This window comes from Apus apus, chromosome 8, assembly GCF_020740795.1.
Source record: "Apus apus isolate bApuApu2 chromosome 8, bApuApu2.pri.cur, whole genome shotgun sequence".
NCBI lineage: Eukaryota > Metazoa > Chordata > Aves > Apodiformes > Apodidae > Apus > Apus apus.
This window is the reverse complement of record NC_067289.1, coordinates 25,459,022-25,475,092: the sequence shown is the minus strand read 5'-3', so window position 1 is coordinate 25,475,092 and position 16,071 is coordinate 25,459,022.

Sequence of the window (16,071 nt, the reverse complement as noted above, 5' to 3'; positions counted from 1 at the left end):
AGCTTGTCTGCTTTTTAAAACCTGCTAAATCTTCTGCCTGGCCTTCCCTATATGGGAGGTGACCCTGCCCATGGCAGGAGGTGGGACTGGATGAGCTTTAAACTGCCTTCCAACCCAAACCACTCGATGATAGGATTCTATGATACAAGCTCAGAAGTGAGATTCAATACTTAAGATGATTACTTAACAGACAAAAGACTGTGAATAAGGGTGGATATTCTCATAGCTTTTGCGGTTGGTAGCTCCCTCAACAAAGGGTTCTGGCCAGTCGGAGACGTGGGTGGGCAGGAGCAGGGCAGGAGGTGGGGGTGCTGCCGGGGGTGGGACAGCTCTCTGCCCCCCCAGCCCTCAGCTGCCTGGCCCTGCGGGTCACAGAGACGTGCCAGTGGAAACCCAGCCAGGTGAGGGTTGGTAACCTTCTGGGGCCCCCCAGAGCTCCCCTGGAGCTCGTGGAGGATCCCACTTGGCTCCAGCCCCAGCACAGGGCAGGAGCCACGGCGCTGCGTGGGCGTCGGGGCCGGGCCCGCAGGACCAGAGCGTGCCCCTCATCAGGGAGGGCTGTTAATTGCCTCCCACGGGCAGCGCGGCTGCGGCAGGGCTGGCTGAGCGGAGCGCGCTGAGAAACCCCTCACCGCCCAGCCCTGCTCCGGGGCTGTCCTGGGGAGGGAGATCCAGGCATCGGGAATGCTCCCCCTGCTCGGGGGCTGCTGCCATCCCCCCGTGTTACTTACTCCTGTCCCCGGATACCCCCCCGGCACTGCCGCCCCCTCCCAGGGCCAGCACGCTGCTGGTTTCCCACCCCTCCCTCTTCGCTGTTGACCTTGCCTTGCCCATCTCCTGGGGCAGGACCTGTCCCCTCGGGCACCCCCCGAGGGCTGGGGGGGGGTTGTCTCGGTACCAGCCGGTGTCCTGCCCTGTGCTGGTGGTGTCACTTGTCAGGAATTTGGGGATGGTGAGAATGAGGGCTGGTGATAGAGATCTCACTTCGTCATTGCTGAAATGGTAGGTGGTGACACATGCTCTGGGCAAAGCTTTGTCATCGTGAGAAGACAGTCCTGCTGGCGTGGGGGTGGCAGTGAGGACTGTGTGTGCCAAGAGGGACCTTCTGGGCTGTGCTCGTGTTCCCAGGGCCGTGGGAAACCCGCACAGGCTGCACCCACCACACAGCGCCCTGGGCACCTCCGCTTGCACTTGTAGATGGGGGCCCTGCCAGGGCCACCCTCCCAGCTTTGGGGGCAGAAGCTCCAGCACCGACTTGGGTGATGGTGAAAGATGGGCCTATGTCTGATCTGGAGGGTGTTGTCAGCGTGGAACAGGCTGTTCTGGACAGCAGTGTAAAGCCATCTCTGACTGGGAGAAGGAACAGTGCGTGCTGACTGGGAAGCCAGGCAGAAGGTCAAGAGGCTGCTCCTCAAGGAGATGTCTAAGTGCCAGCTGCCCCAGGGCTTGGGTGGGAGCAGCCAGACCATTGTCATTCCTGTCCACCCTTCCCACCCATGCTCTGGGAGCAGCCCCTTTCTTGAGAGAGGCTGGGGCTTGGCTGGGCTGCAGAACAGCCTGGCAGGGACCTCGGCTGCGCTTCTGCTTTGGCCTCCATCTTGTCCCAGTGATGTTCAGGTCTGTCAAGCTTCTAGATTTCTTCAAAGGATAATAATCTTGGAGTGGGAGATGCTCCCTGTCCCCTCCTCACCCCTGTGCAGATCCTGCTCCTTTGCGTGTAGCAGCTGGTGAGACAACTCTGTGGGAGGTGTTTGGGGAAGTGGCTTGAAGAAATGTGGTACCAGTGGGTGACTGTAGTGCGAAGGTTCCTCAGGAGGTGTCCTTCAAGTGGGAAGGAACCTTGGGAGGTGCCTAGACCAACCTCCTGCTCAGAGCAGGGTCAGCTCTGAGGTCAGACCTAGTGGTTCAGGGCTTCATCAAGCCTGCTCTTGCTGGGCAATCTGCTCTACCACCCACAATGTCCTTGGTGTGGGGAAAATGTCCTTACATCCAGGATCACATGCCCCATGGTGACACGCCTGTCTGGTGTTCATGTTTCAGTTGTTTCCTGTCATTTTGGAACTCTCTGCAGGGGGGTTAGAAGTGATAGTGGTGATGAGCGAGACCATAAATGGGTGCAGTGAATCTTGCAGGCTGCAGGAGCCCATGCTGGGTGGCTCTCCCAGGGGCTCCCACAGGACTTCTGCAGCCACGAGAGGAGCACAGTGCAGCAGCAGAGGTGTGACTCAGCCAGCACAACCTGGAGGAGTGTGTGGAGCAATCCTGCTAGGCTGCTTCTGGGCATATGTGCAGGAGCTTCCCAGAGAAGCTAGGGGGGATGGAGAGAAGAAAGTATTCATTGACTGAAGGAGATCAACCCAATCTCAGGGTGGTGTAAACCCAACAGGTCCATGGCATGGAGCTGCTCTCCAATCACATCTGAAGGTCTTTCCTTCCTCAGGTCTGGAAAAACACTCTTTCCTCTCTGTTTTGCTGGGAAAAGCAGAGTGGGATAAAGCCAGGAGGATATTTTGCCATCAGGGTCTGGCCCAGGGCTTCCTTCTGCTTGAGGGGAAGTGAAGGGCTGAGGATGAGGCTTTGGAGACTCCAACAAAGGAATCTCTTTGCATCCTGGTGCCAAACCCCTGGTAGCACACACAGCCCTGGGGCTTGAGATTTATGTTTGCTTTTTTTATCTGGAAATGTGAGGTTCACGGACAGTTCTGAGAACTGGGAGCTGGGTTTCAGAAGTAGGGACCATCTCTGGCTGCCCCTGGGGCTTTTCCATGGCTGGCAGTCCACAAGGTTGTCACCAGGCTAACGTCACAGGAACCAAAAGCATCCCTTTCATGAAGCTTTTCTTCTCTTATGGCTACAGAGTCTGTTTTTATGAGAATATTTTCCCATAGACAGGACAACAAATGTCAGGTTGACCTACGAGTTGTTCTTTCCTCCACCTCCTTCAGGCTCCCTCTTCCCCAGCTCACTGGGTACAAGCTGTTTCATGCGTAATTAGACTATCATCAATCATCTGCTTTTTTCCCCGTCCACAAGGAGCACATTCCCATGCATTGATGCACACCAGGGTTTGGTTTGGCCTGTCGGGCCCTGTGCAGTCCTCATACCTCTGCAGCCAACCAGCACCAAGTGTTCACCAAACCCCACCAAGAAAGAACCTGGTGTCTCTCTCCCAGCAGTGTTTTGAAGAGGAATCAATCAGCTGTACAACCAAGTATCACAGGTGCCTGGACCTACAGCCACTGTGGGATGGGCTCATGGTGGGACACAGGTTCAGGGTAGTGGAGGTGACCACACAGACAGGGGATGAACCTGTTGGGTGCTCTGAGACCAGGTTATCGATCAGCTTGGGGAGTGAACTTCCCTGTTTGTCCACCCCAGTTTCTGGGGACACAGCTGCCCCTTCCATGCTGTGGCTTTCCATGGAGCGGAAGGGGTGGCAGGCAGGGCCAGGGCTGTGTTTTGTGCACCCAGCCAAGTTCTGGGCTCTCTGTTAGAACCACAGAATCATTCTGGTTGGAAAAACCTTTTAAGATTATTGAGTCCAAGCATTAACCCAACTCTGCTGAGTCTGGGGCTAAACCATGTCCCCACACACCGCACCTATGTGACTTTTCACCACCTCCAGGGATGGTGATTGCTCCTCTTGTTTCCTCTCCGGGCTATTCCTGAAACAAAAATGTGAATGATCATTTAAACAAAATTCTGTCTTTACCGTTACTTAGAAAATAAGCCCCAAAGCCACCAGTGATGAGGGTGTGATCTGAGCACAAAGCCTGGCTGGGGTGGCTGCAATTTGGTTCCTAGTGAGTCAGATATTAGTGAGTTTAAACAGGGACAAGCCCAGGCTGGTGAGGCTTCCTCTGGGCAGCAGCTGCTCAGGGCTCCCCTTTCATTAGTGTCCATCTGAAACAAAGGCTCTTGTGGGGGGCTGGCTCCTTCTCCCCTTTCCCCAGCAGAGAGGCTCCATGTGGGATGCCACGGGATGCCTCCCAGTGGAGCTGGGCTGCTGGGCTCCCAACGGGCTCCTCACTGCCCCTCAAGCAAAGGGAAGACAAGCCAAGTGTCATTCAGGTTTATTATCTTCATTTCTCTCTGGCCCCTCCCGATCCTGTAAAGTAACACACAAGTACACAACTGAGGCTGTAACTTTTCCAAAAGCAGCTACTAATTCCCCTCTGCACATCCTCTCCTGCTTTTCCAACACCCTCTTGGTGCCCAACATCAGCCTCCTTCGTGTCTCAAACAGGATGTGCCAAGATGTGTCTAAAACCACACAAAAACATCCACTGAGGCAGCTTGGCTGGGCTGGGAGAGAACCACAACCCAGCAAGTGGCAAGTCTGCGTGCAGGATCCGTGGATATCTCTGTTCCTGCTTTTTTTGGCCTTCTGCAAGAGGAAATGGAAAGCATAAAGCCACTGCCTGGAGTGGTTCCTGCTAATATTTTTCCACAGAGTGACACTGGAAATTACTTTTTAGAAAAATACAGGGTGATCTGCCAGAGTATTTTTGTTCTGCAAAAATACCTCCTTGTAATCACCAGCATCCTTGCTCGGGAGCAAAAATAAATGCAGTGCTAAGGGTGAGCTGATGGTTGTTCCTCCCTGCACAGCCAGAGAAAGCTGACTGGGCTCCAGTTATGGGCACTGCGCAAATCCAGAGGGTTCTGTTGGTGTCACTACTGCAGGTGTGTTTTGCTCAGCAGGTAAAACAGGTGAAGGGAAGAGTGTTTAACCCTGCAGGGCATTGGCTGGCAGGTCAGGCCTGGTGCTGGTGTGGGGGTTCCTCACGTGGACCCGTTTCATTTACAAGCAAGGCAGCCCTGGTGATGCCACCAACCCTGAGCAGCACATCCCCTCCCTCAATGGAGGATCTCCTTCCATCCTCCAGCAGGACCAGCACAACACGGGGTAGCTCTGCTCTCATTTCCTACCAGGCTTCCAGCCTCTGGGCTCTTCTGGCCTGACTTGTGTGCACTGTGTGTTCCTTTTGCACACTCTGTGTATGCTTTGCACATCCAGCATTTGTTTTTCACATCTGCTGAGCTGTTTCTGCCTGGGGTAAATATGGCATGTCTCCAGTCACAAGCCCCTCAAACCTTGCTGTATCTGAGGTGCAGCAGATGTGGTAAGAAGGATGGAAACCAGAGGTCTAGAGACCATCATCAGCTTTTTACAGGATCATACATGTTTTCTGGCCAGTACACGAGGTGAAACTCCATTTCTAAACTAGTGTCCTCCTCGGGGACTGTCCTGCCCTCTCTGGGGCTCTGGATGCTCAGTACTTAACAGAATCCAACCCTGAGTGTTTAGATCTGGAAGAGGAATATGGGAACCCAGGCCCTGGTTAGAGATGGCTGTTGCAGAGGTTTGTAAGGCATTTGATGTTCTTCCCTTCAGGGGAAAAAAAGCAAAGCCTGACATTTAAATGCAATGATATTTCAATACTAAAGACTTATAGGTTTTCTTTTGTTTTGCCTGCCAAGACAAACCACGTACAGATGTGTAAGAACCAGGATCTCCTTCAGAAAAATCCTAAGCAACTTGGGTTTCATGCAAGAATTCATACTGTTGCCCACCAGGAGAGATTTTTATTGAAAATACCATCACAAGAAGGCCTGTTGTGCCAGGTTGCAGGAAGGACAGGGTAAGGAAATTTTGCCGTAAATAGCACGATGGACTCAAATTCCTGTTTATTTCCCATGAACTCAATATTTGCATACCCATGAAAATTAAAGCCATTTGTTCCGAGTATGTAATGTTGAGGCTGAGACACCAGCTGATGCCTTTCCCAGATAATCTCTGGCTAGGATCTGCAGCAGTCAGAAGCCTCCTGCTGATGGAGACGTTTCAGGTGCTTCCTCTCTCATTCCTGCACATTTTCCAGAGCATTAAGCATGTGAAGCAGATTTTAGAAACACTCGGTAAAACCACAGAAGTGTTTATAGGAGTCTATTTTTTTATATATATATATATTTTAACCACATTCTGGAGGCCATTATACTGCACAAAAATGAGTAATTATTGCAGGCAGCATGCCAGCTAAATGAGGAATCTTGTTTTGCACTGAAAGCACACCAAGTGTCCCAGCTGGGGTTGCTGGCTGCTGCCTGGCACCCGTTGGCCAGCTGTGCCTACCGAGTGTTGCTGCCCAGTTCTCACCACCTCGGATCTTCAGCACAAGCCCTGGAATGGGGAGGGAGCTGCAGAAGGAGCTCTGCTCGGCCCCTGGCCACCATGGTGAGGGAGAAGGCCGGTTCTTCCCCTCGCTCAGGGCAGGGCTCACTGACTGCTGGAGCTGTGGAATGTCTGGAAGCACTGGAGGTGTCTTGTGGTGCGGGTGCAGCTGGACGGGGAGCGAGGGCCGGGCGTGCTGGGGCACGGGGGCGTCCCGCCTCAGCGCGCGCGTGGCTGATGGAAAAGAAATCATGTCCTGAGACAGGCAGCTGATGGTGCTTTTTGATAAGCCGTGGGTAACTGCTGTGCTCGTGGGAAGCCATGGCTGCCCTGTGGTCTCCTGACAGCAGCTCCTCTTGGCGGGCGCACGCGGCCCCGTCCCCTCTCAGCGCCAGGGTTTGCAGGCACCGCTGGCCTGTCGCTGCTGTGAGGCTTCCCACACCGGTCATTTGTGTGCCTTTTGAGGTTAGAAGGGGATGAATCCAGGCCTGTAGCACCAGGGGCAGGAGCTCCTGTCAGCCACGACTGTGGTTTTGTGCCCCTGCCGAGGGGCTGCGTCGGGGGAGCCCCGCGCGGCGTGGCGAGGGCAGCAGTGCCTCTTCCCCTCCAACCTCTGCCCGCAGCAGCAGCTCCAGGGTGCCCGTATGGAACAACGCAGCAGTACGTCTACCTGATTCTAAGGAATGTGCCACCCAAACACCACGTTCCTGCTCCAGCTCCAGAGCTTGGCAGCTCCTGCAGCCTGGCTTGGAAGTGCGACATGAGCATCAGCTTCTCCCGTCAGCGATGGGTTCCTTGGGTTTGTGTTGTAAATATCTGGCAGGCTTTTGTTTGTTTGTTCTTCCACCCTCGCACACATTTCTACCCTGCTCTGGACGTGCTGCTGCAGCCGAGGCTGGGGAAGCCAGGAAGCTTCCCCAGGAAACGAGTCTAGCCGCGGCAGATCTGAGCTTGCCTTGGAAGTTGGGAAGGATGGATATTTGCCCTGTGGCATCAATTTCCTGTCTAGCATTCTCTGAAAAGCAGCTGGAAAATGCCCAGGAGCGCAGATGGATGGATGGATGGATGTAGGCCTGGCACCCTCCTAGCAGGGGTGAAAAGGAAAGACTTTGGTCTCTCCCTCTGCTCATCGTGGGCCTTCTTCCCTAGCCCCAGCTGCTGTCCCCCTCTGAAATTCCCTGAATCACTGCTTTACTGGAGAGCTCCTCTCCTCTGGAAATACAGATTCATGATTCAATTTAATGTGCCATATGGGCCCACGTGGAAAAATGCAGATTCTGCCTCAGGAGACAGAGTGATGCAATCGCCTGGGTCAGCAAGATGTGTGCGAGGGAGGCAGCTGCAGCTCCTGTGCCCAGAAACCTGCACTCAGCTTGTCAGGACACCTCGGGCTGCTTGACCTTTTTAACAACAGTGAATTTTAACAATTTCCTTTGCTAGTGTGGTAATTCAGCACTGACATCCTTCTGCAGGAGCTGGTGGGGTTACAGGACAGAGGGATATAATCCATTAGTTGTAGGGAATTGCCTCTTGTTGCTGTCTAGTTTCAGCAACACCAAAAAGACCCCACCCAAACGTGATTGTTTTTAAATGTGCAGTCCTGGAGCCTCCTGCACAGCTCCAGAAGACCTGTCCAGGTGCTCTGCTCTCCAGGGTAGTTCACAGCATGTGCCAATTCCACCCTCACAACGGGGTGCTGGATCACAGCCACTCCATTTACTGTCTCAATGGGTAGTACTTGGGTCCTGGTCTGTTAAATGCCACTGCTGGCACACAAGGCTTCGAGTGAAACTCTGCACTGTCTGGGCCCTTGCAGATCCAGGAAGTATTGGCATTTCTCATGCCCCTCCAATGGTGTGGAGCAGGAGGACCTTGTCTCTCCCAGCTCCTTCCCATGTGGGCAGATGTCAGCTAATGAAAAGTCAGCTTCTTCGTGTGACCTGAAACGAAACTTTGCAGTCCATGTTTTTGCTTTCCTTCTCATGAAAGTCATTCAAGAAAGACTTTCTTTGTCACTTCACAAGCTGCAGTCATTGGTTCTGGTTATGGAAATACTCTATTTGCATAGTTATGGGAACAAATTTCAGCCCACGGCTTGGCTCCAGTCACCTCCTTGTAGCACTGAAGCTGCTCTGGCTGGGTCTGGAGGCACTGGTTAGATCTACTGTAGCACTGAAGAGATGAGAATGAGTAATTTCCCGGGATCTGGCCCTTTCAGAAAGGGAAAGGGAGGCTGTGAGGGCATGGGAAGGCTCTACATTTGGCTGCTGCTCTGTCCTGCAGCCATGCACACAAGGTCCCTGCTGTCCCATTTGCTGTAAAGGGACTATAGTAACAGCACAGCAGAAGATCTTGAGGAGAAAGGCTGCATCCCCAGCAGTGTGACCAGCAGGGCAAGGGAGGGGATTCTGCCCCTCTCATCCACTCTGGTGAGACCCCCCCTGCGACGCTGGGCCTAGCTCTGGGGTCCCTGACATAAGAAGGACACGGGGGTGTTGAAGAGAGTCCAGAGGAAACCATGAAAATGATCTGAGGGCTGGAGCAGCTCTGCTCTAGAGACAGGCTGGGAGACTTAGGGGTGTTCAGTGTGGAAAGGAGAAGGCTCCAGGGAGACCTGAGAGCAGCTTCCAGTGCCTGAAGGGGCTCCAGGAAAGCTGGGGAGGGGCTTGGGACAAGGGCAGGAAGGGCTGGGATGAGGGGGAGTGGTTTCAGACTGAAAAAGGAGAGATTTAGACTGGATCTTTGAATGAAATTCTTCACTGTGAGGGTGGTGAGACCCTGGCCAGGTTGCCCAGGGAAGCTGTGGCTGCCCCATCCCTGGCAGTGTTGAAGGGCAGGTTGGATGGGGCTGGGAGCAGCCTGGGCTGGTGGGAGGTGTCCCTGCCCATGGCAGGGGGTGGGACTGGATGGTCTGTAAAGTCCCTTCACACCCAGATGGTTCTGTGATGCCATGACCGCTCTGGTGAGGCAGCAGCAGGGTGAAGGCAGGTGCAGAGCAGATGATCTTTGCCCTAAGAGGCTCAGCGGCGGTGCCGAGCGAAGGGCACTCGGTGGCCGGGCAGGATTAGCCGGGTAACAGCAGCAGCTTGCACAGATTAGCTGTGCCCTGGCACGAGGCTACGGGGGCAGCAGGGGAGAGTGCCACCTCCCCTGAGCACTCCTGACAGCTCCTGACGTGGCTCTCCCTCCCCTCTTGCCTGGAGCTGCCTGGCTGGGCCTGCACGCAAAGCACCCTCGGGCACCTCGCAGCAGGAGCCGGGATTGTTTTCTGATTCCATCGGTCGTGTGGGTCTGAGTCGGGGATGTGTTTCAATCTTATTTACAGCTCAACTGCATGCTGGAAATCAAGACACCACGAACTCCTCCGTGATACGGGGGGCTAGTGGTGGGCTTGGGGCTTATTTATCTTTTTGTATGAAGTTACGTGCTGTTAGAGCATCAATAACGGGACAGGTTATTGGGCAATCTTTTAATCTGCGAAATATCTTGTGGCTTTGAGGGGGAGGTAAAGCAAAAATAGCTACAGCTATTGTACTAAGTAAGAATGTGACCAGCCCCACCTGTGGAGCTGGGGCATCATTACCTGTCTGGACAAATAAGTAGATTTTTCTGTCTTCCAGGGTAATTTTCCCTTTGCTGTGCCTCTGTAAGGGCAATCCACATCAACGGGACTTGTATATGCACACCAAGAGCAGATCCTTGCAGGAGGACCTCGTTAGCTCTTTCTGATTGGCTTTCATTCTGAGTTGCTAAATTTTATGGATTAGCAAGAATGCTAAAATATATGGAAAAGCAATCCTGGATATTGCCATACCAAAGTGCTTACTTAATGAATCTTAATGAGTCAAGTTTGAGAATGAATTGGTGGGTCCGTGTGTAACTAGACCTCTGGAAAAACTATACAAAGGCAATCTGACCAGCCAGCTGTATAAATATCCCACTGCATGGTCCTGACCTCTTCCACTCAGACAGTATAATTCCCTGAGAAACTCAGTTTCCAAGGGAAAAGCACTAGAAATTCCCATGAGCTTTGCTTTCCCAACCTGCCAAAGGAAAGGCATTTGCAAAGAGGCATCATGCAGAGGAGGATCTTCCTGGGACAGTGATGCCACCAGGGTTGCTCCTCTCCTGGGACAATGCTGTGAGTCCCAACCAGCCTCCAAACTGAGCTGGTCTTTTTCAGGACACTGTATTTAAGACAGCTATGAGAAACCTGCTGCCCCTGACATCATTTATCTGGCCTAGGGATGCTTAATTCTTTCCATGTTATGGCAGGATAATGTTAGATGTGTTTTCATGTGTGGTTTCCCAAAGGCATTTGAAGGGCCCTCAGCACAGAAAGATTCTTCCTTTTTTCTTCTTCACCCTGTGGATTTGAGGGAATGTAATTGCAAGAGGAAGGCAGGTGCAGCAGTGAAGCTGTTTCTCATCCCTGTCTTGCCACACATGCCCTGGAGTGGGGGGCTGGGGTTGGAGTGGAACAAAACCCGAGTGTTTGCTGGTCAAGCAGCAAAGCAAAGGAATCCAGGGCTTGTCAGTGGGGGTTAATTGTCAGGATCATGGGGAAAAAGGAACAGTTGAAAGGGAATGACTGAACTGTGGTAAAGCACACAGAGGTTAGGAAATCAGCTGCCTTTTTTAAGAAGCAGGTTTTGAAAATGTCAGGTTTCAATAGGAAGATGTCTCCGTGCGGTAGCAAACGTTTCCTCCCGCTGGATTTCCCACCACCAGCTCTGCCTCCTGTCCCTGCTCTCCAGCACACACAGGGTTATTTTCTGCTTCGTGATGCCTTCCTGCCAGCCCCACACAGAGCACCCATCACAGAGGAGATTGCTGGGCTGAGTCACACAACCCCCTAAATTCAACTCAGTACTCTTTTCAGATGAAAGCAGGCTGCACTTGCGGGGAATTCTCAAAGGCTTGGAAAGTCTCAGGACTATCTGGATACTTACTCTCTTTCCTCCCCTGCAGACATCTTCAAAAGCATTTCTGTTCTTTTCTGCCGTTCCATGGAATTTTTTTTTCTTTCTTAATTTGCTCCCGTGTGAGGATTTCCGTGTCCCCCAGCGAGGCACACAGATAAAGAACCTGAATTCTGAAAGCCATGCAGCCTGGATTGCCTATCTCGGAATTGCCAGGACTTTTTTTTTCTTCTCTGACTGCTCACCCGGTGTCTCCACCTGCCCCTCTGCTCTGCATCAAACAGGTCTCACTGCACTGGGCTCACCACGGGACAAGATCTCACTTGTGGGGCTTCCTCCATGCAGCCACAGCCTGAGCCCAGGCTCTGGGGGAGCTCTGCTGGTGGCAAGAACTCGCTTTTGAAACCCAGTTACCTTAAATCGCGCCGTGGCCTGGTTGGGGCTGCCATGTGTTCTCAGCTGTAGTGCTGCTTCAGCTTGGAGAAAGCTCTAATTAGTGTGTGGGCTGGTGCAGAGTGAGTGGGGGGGTTCCCAGGGTGCTGGGAGATGGCACAGCCTCCAAATCTGCTTGGATGTAGAGGAAGGGGAGAGCTAAACCTCTGGAGGAAACTGCGTGGGAGAACAGGGAGATCCATGAGAAAAAACAGAGAAGAAGGGAGCTGGGGGTGTTGTCTTTATCCTCAGATTGTCCATGGCCCATACAACCTCTCCCTTCCTGTCCTCACATCCCAAGTCAGTGGAGAGTGGCCTCATGTCCCAGCCACAGGACTGCAGCAGCAACCTTGCCAGGGAGGGAGAAGAGGCTCCTGCAGCCGCCCCACACGAGCCACCTCAGTATTTTGATATCTTGCCTTTCAGACCCTGTCATTTTCAAGTTAGCTCTTGGGGTTGAATTTAGCATTCTTACTTCCAAAAAAAAGCAAGCAAACAAAAAGGCAAGGTTTTCTTTTTAGTTTTTATTGTTTCTTTTCCAATCCAACTCTTGAATGGTATTTTTAGAATCCTGTGTTTTAATATTGTGGCATGAATTGCTGGGATTTCCCTTTGCTAACATAAAATAGACAATCTGCACTTTGGTAGTAGCAGTCGGCCAGGAAATCCATGTCTGGTGCCAAAAACGGGCCCTTTGTCATAAATCTGTATTTGTTTTAATTTCCCTATGCAGCAATGACAGGCCAGATCAGCTGTGTTGGTTTCTTGACATATTACGTAGTGCCCTGTAGCATGACAGGCTTAGCTGGAAATGAGAGACCAGATTTGTCTCTGATTCACTGGTGATACACTGCAAGAAATCAGGGAAGGGGCTGCTTTCTGATCCCTACAAAGAAGAACTGGCAGAAGGCAGTCATTCTACAGGGGGGTTTAAATGTTTGGAAGCCTGAGTTGTGCATCCTGCATGTCTAATTGCCTTTGACACCTTGATAGAATTATCTTTTACTGATTTATCACAAGGCAAGGAAGCTGAAATCAACTGAATGATCCAGACATCTTCTTCCAGTTCTGCCCCTGTCTGTTTTGCTGTCAGATGGGAAACATTCTGTTGATCCACTTTTTGTGCAGTCTGTGTAGGAAGAAGGCTCTGGATAAATGACTTGTAATTATGCTGTGTCTCTGGATCAGAGTTTATTTCCAAAACACTCCTGTCCTGTTGCTGCTGAGGCTGGCCTCTTCCTCTCAGCCAGGAAGGCATTAAGTGAAGCAAGTTTGAAACTGCTATTTTTGAGAGTCCTGAAAGGCGATACCTAAATGTTGGTCATTGCCATCCTTAAAATAAACAAAAATGGCAGCTCCAGGCACTCTGACATTCCTGGCTAGCAGGGAGCACAGAGGGGGGGTGGCAGGCAGCAGCGTGAGTGGCGTGGCTCTGTGTGGACTGGTTTCAGCCAGGGAAAGGTTCCCAGGGTGTTGTCCTAGCCCTCTGGCACAGTTCCCTCAGAACACCTCCTGAAAATAGGGCTCATGGAGATGTGGTCCAGCGAGGGCTGTGACAGCTGGTTCCAGGAGCAGGGGCCAAAAGGGCTGCAGTTTATCTCAGGTGGACGCAGCTGGGCAGAGCTGCTCGGGGAGGAGCTGGCCAGGCCCCCAGCTGCCACCCCTGGGGTCACCTGTTACAGCACACAGGCAAATAAGGCCAGGGGATACCTGTACCACAGGCAATGCAGGCAGAGCGAGGCAGCTGCCTGTGAACAGATTATTGGAGACCTAAATTCCTCTCACAAGCAGATCCCAGGAGGTTCATGAAGTCCCAATGACTGGCACAAATGCCCAAGCACTCCTCGCCACCTTCTGCTGCAGCATCACAACCCACAGGAATGTGCAGGTGAAGAAGCAGGGCATGGGAAGCAGCAGGAGAAAGCCAGGCACTGATGAGCAGTAGCAGCAGGCACTGCCTTGACTTGCTCCTCCACAGCTTGGCCCACAGGGATGTGCTGTGCCTGGCTCTGTACCTCTGAGCTGTGCCCAGGGCCTGCCCTAAGGAGCTGCCCTTGGCATGCCAGGAGCCACAAGTCTGGCTGGAGGAAAAGGAGAGCTTGGCCTTGCTTTGCTGTGCTCAAACTCACCAGTTTGGACACAGCAGGCACTGTGGAGGGCCAGTGCTTGGAGCTGCTAGAGGAAGGAACTCAATAACCTTCCAGATGTGGGTAAAGATGATGGTTAGGGGCATGTTACACACATTTCTTGCATTGCTGAGTAGAAGACCTTATTTCCTGGCAAGGCTGCATTTTCATAGGAGACAAGTCACTGCTGTCCCAGCCAGCCAGAGGTCCAAACGCCGCCCCTGCATGTCCCTTCGAGGTCACCTCCTTCCAGGATTTCCCGTGCAGTCAATGCCAGGCTGCCCTGACCAGAAACTGCTCCTCTCACCTGATCCCCAGCTGAGTCACTTCCAGCCACTGGTTGTGCTTCCTGCCTCGCTGCTGCCCAGGCCCTTCTGATTGTGAAACCCGTGGTTGACTCCGTGGCAGCGAGCCCGCCCGGCCCTCGCTGGGAGCCACACACCCACCTCGGGCACTCCTGCCTCCTTGGCTCTGCCTGCAAACACGCCTGGGAGAAGCAGCAATCATTGATAGCTGAGGAGTGGCACAAGGGAGAAGCAAAGTCACTTGCCCAGGATGTCTGAGGAACAGAAATTGAATGTGGACCTCCCACAGTCAAGGTCTGTGCCTCTGCCTACCAGAAATCTGCTTTCTGTCATGGGGAAAAGGTTGAGCCATGAGAAGAGGTACATCTCATGGGAAGCTGTGGCTGCCCCATCCCTGGAAGTGTTCAGGGCCAGGTTGGATGGGGCTTGGAGCAGCCTGGGCTGGTGGGAGGTGTCCCTGCCCATGCAGGGGGTTGGAACTGGACGGTCTTTAAGGTCCCTTCCAACCCCTTCCATGACTCTGTGATTCTCAGTGCAGAAAGCATCCTCCTGTGCTGTACGGTCTGGTTCATTCCCAGCTCCCATCCTGCCCACATGAGGAATGGTGCACCTTACAGAAGTCAGGTGTTTCTAGCAGAGGGTGTCCTCATCTGTAAAGCACACAGGAGCCAGACCTCAGCATTAAAACAAACCCTCCACCCTTTAGCACCCCTGATAACTCAGCTGGTCTTTCCACAGGCATCTGGTTTGTGAACCAGGCATGGCAGGACAGCTCAGGCAAACCACCACCCAGGGTAGTCCCAAGCTGGGCCTGCATTCTTTTGGGGCAGGGATGGGCTCTTATCAGGAGTTTTTAGAGCACCAAGTACTGTGGACCTTAATCCTGCTGGGGCCTCTAGGTGTGACAGCTATATAAATATTTAATGTGCCTTTAATCTTGGGGTGGGGAATGTGACTTGTATCCCCAATAGGAAGTGCTGCTCCTCCACTTGTGTGACTGTGTCACTGCTGTACTGTAGATACTATGCTGAGTATCTGCTGCACTATCTACCAAGATACTGTAAAGTGTGCTCAAAGGGATATTGCTCAAAGAGCAAACAGCAGCATGGGAGTGCCCTTGTTCCCCAGGCACCGGCCCCAGCTCTGCAGGCAGAACACTGCCCAGCTCCCAGGATGGCAGAGTCATTGAGTTTCTGCTGTTCAGCTGGGTGGGCTCCCGCAGAGGAGTGGTGAGAAGGGAGAGAGCAAGGCTGGGGACACACTGTGTCCTGGGGAGGGGGTTCCAGCCTGCTGGGCTGCCAGGCGCCTTGGACCCTGCTGAGGGAAGGGAAGTGGCCTCCAGCCGTTCACCAGCTGCTGGTGGGTTTGGCTAAAGAAGGCTTCCTGCACACCTTGTGGAACAGAACCTCTGCTTTTTCTGTCAGCTGGAAAGAAGGGTCAGCAGGTGGAGGTCAGGAAGCTTACATTTCTGTGTAATTTGGTATTCTGTAGGGAAGAAAAACATTGACTGTGAAAGGAGCCTGTGAACTGCAGGATGCAAGCTGTGCTCTTCTCTGTGGCTTTTCTGTGGCTGAGGACATGACTAATCCCCTGTGACAGCCTCATGCTTGGAGCCTGCTGCTCTTACTGGTGCAGCTGGGGCCTCAGTTGCTTTTCACCATCACAACATGAAATGAAAACTCTTTTGCAATGAAATAGTTTCTGCAATGAAGCAGAGGATCACTAAAGCCCTTGACACAACCACTGGGAATACATTTGCTTTTATTCTATTCACAGGACTGTGGATAAATGGTGAACTATGTCTTGCAGGTGTCCCCTGTGTGGTAGGATGTGGGTGTGCATAGAGCCAGAGGAAACGTGAATACCTTTGGGCTTGAGCCACAAAGCTACTGCACTTTTAGACAGGCCTGGGCAGCGTGGCAGCACCCTCTTAGTCGCTCTGGAGGAACCCCAGTTCAAGCCTGACTTCCCAGCAAAGGTTCACACTTGCACATGTACCCATGAAATGCAGGTTGTATCTTGCTGTTCCCTGTGGAGCAATTTCACACACCCCCGTGACATATCTGGGCAACTTTCCAGCCTGCCCTCGCTTGTACCCCAGCAGCTGCAGC